This window comes from Carassius gibelio, chromosome A14 (genome assembly GCF_023724105.1).
Source record: "Carassius gibelio isolate Cgi1373 ecotype wild population from Czech Republic chromosome A14, carGib1.2-hapl.c, whole genome shotgun sequence".
NCBI lineage: Eukaryota > Metazoa > Chordata > Actinopteri > Cypriniformes > Cyprinidae > Carassius > Carassius gibelio.
The window spans coordinates 13,518,548-13,520,840 of NC_068384.1; positions in this window are offsets into that span (position 1 = coordinate 13,518,548).

Here is a 2,293-nt window from a genome sequence, read left to right on the forward strand (position 1 = left end):
ATAAATATGTGAATAAATAAAGAAAATGATCAATTGACCTATCATTTTTGAGAAAAAAAATGGCAGATGCACTGCAGAACCTAAATTCTTTTGAAAGACAGCAATGTATTAGTAGTAATATATAATAGTAATATAATAGTAATATATATATATTTATTTATTTATTTACTTATGCTCTTAACAATGTAAAGACATGGAAAAAACTATATATATATATTTTTTTTTCCTAAAAAAAATTATCAGGTCTTAAGAGGATCCTTTTTTTTCTTCTTTTTTTCTCTTTACCTATTTTTTACCTGTTGCAAATTTTATGGATGAAAAGTATTTTGAATAGTATATAATTTACCTGAATCTGTGGACATAGGTCATTACCTACAAAAAAAGGAAACAACAAATAATAATGGCAATTCATTAATACTTAAAAAGGCAGCTTCTGTTTGTCAGGAAGTCACTGTAAATCACATGCACAGACACACACACACACACACACACACGTTGGGTTTCCATGTTTTAAAGGGACATTCCATAGGCACATTTTTATACTGTACAAACTGTGTTTTCTATCCTCTAACCATTACCTTACCACTGTTGCTTTCATATGTTTATTGATTACACAAATATTCAATGGATTACATTTCACTTAACGGTAAGGCCAAACTGAAGACCAGGCATCCAACGACTGTTTGAGATGATGTCACATAAATCAGCTTTGCCACAAAGAACCAAAGAGGACAACAGGAGAAAACTGACACTTACTTTCAACTTGTTCCCTAACATCAGTCAAAGAAAGAGACTGCTTGAAATCCACAGTTGCAGACACTTGTTGACAGGATGACATTTGTGAAGAAAGTCTATGCAGCCTCCAGTCTTCCACTTTTGACCTCGCAATGAATGAATTGTGGCCACATCCAAACTGACACAAATTCTATGTCCATTCCATCAGTGTTACGGACCTAAAAATAAAAATTAAAAAAAATTTAATAAAATGTTGTTTGTTGTTGTTTTTTAATAAATAAAGAAGTAATTGAAAAAATAAATATATATATACATATCAGTTGTTGGCCCTATTGACTTGCATAGTGTGTAGTGACTTAAAAAGTCACTTTAAACACATAAAATGCTCTGTTTAAAGAGCTATAAGATCATATACATTAATTTGTATGCACAAAACGATCAATCTCTTGCTAACGTGGCTCCAGAATGTAAATAACTCAGTGTAATTTCAAAAGCCTATTTAAGAGTCATGACATGTTTCAGTTTAAAAGTGCTTGTGATCCTTGAGGAAACATTCATTTTTTATTCAGGGCATAAGGGAGTTGTGACCAAGCTGGCCATTTTGGTATGAGGGTGCAAAGGGGAGGTAGCCTGGGTTAGACTCAAGCTTCAGAATCTACACTCTAAAAAAAAAAAAAAAAAGATGGTTCTTTAAAGGTTCTTTACATGTGCTAACAGTTCCGCTTAGAACCGTATCTTCCTGTGAAATTATTTTCTACTGAAATGGCACTTTGTGTTACAGTTCTATATTCCCATTTTTTTTGATTGTCAAAGCCACCTCATTATTTATTTTTTGGAGCTCAGCCATCCAATTACACAGACTGTCTACACACACTCAAAGGTAAATTACTTTTTACTTTTAAATCGTAACCGGAACCTTATCAATCATTTATTTTATCTGTAAGTTTTGTGCTTTATAATATTAACAAACAATATATAAACAATACAGACTATACAATCAATATGAATAATATTAATATAAGAATATTAACAAAATTAGCCTATTGTTAAAAAATATAATTTTAAAGCATATATCAAGGAAAGAAACCGATGGAAACTGGAATAAAATTGTCCATGACTTGTTCGGACTTTTATGTATTCATATAACATAAATATATGTCTCTCTTACTGAAATATGTAGAAAACCAATGAAAGATTAATGTTATTTAAAAAATCCACATAATTTTATACATATTTTGGATTATGAGGGGTGCCATTATTTCAGTGACGTGAAATGGTTTCACCCGCTGAGCTATTCTGGCACTACCTGTTGCTATTTTTACCGCAACAAAACTCAGAAAATAAAATACTGATAACTTTCATGTTCTTAGGCAGGTTGGTGTAAAACTTTATTGATTACATGCATAAAACAGATTTGTAATGCCTTAATGTTTAAGATTATGCTTATATCCATCGCCATCTGTAAGCTCCTTCAGCAGCTGTGGTCACCATACCAGTATTTATTTTCTGAGTTGTGTATCCCCAGTGTATTTCTTGAGACTGTAGTGAAGCTTAGCTT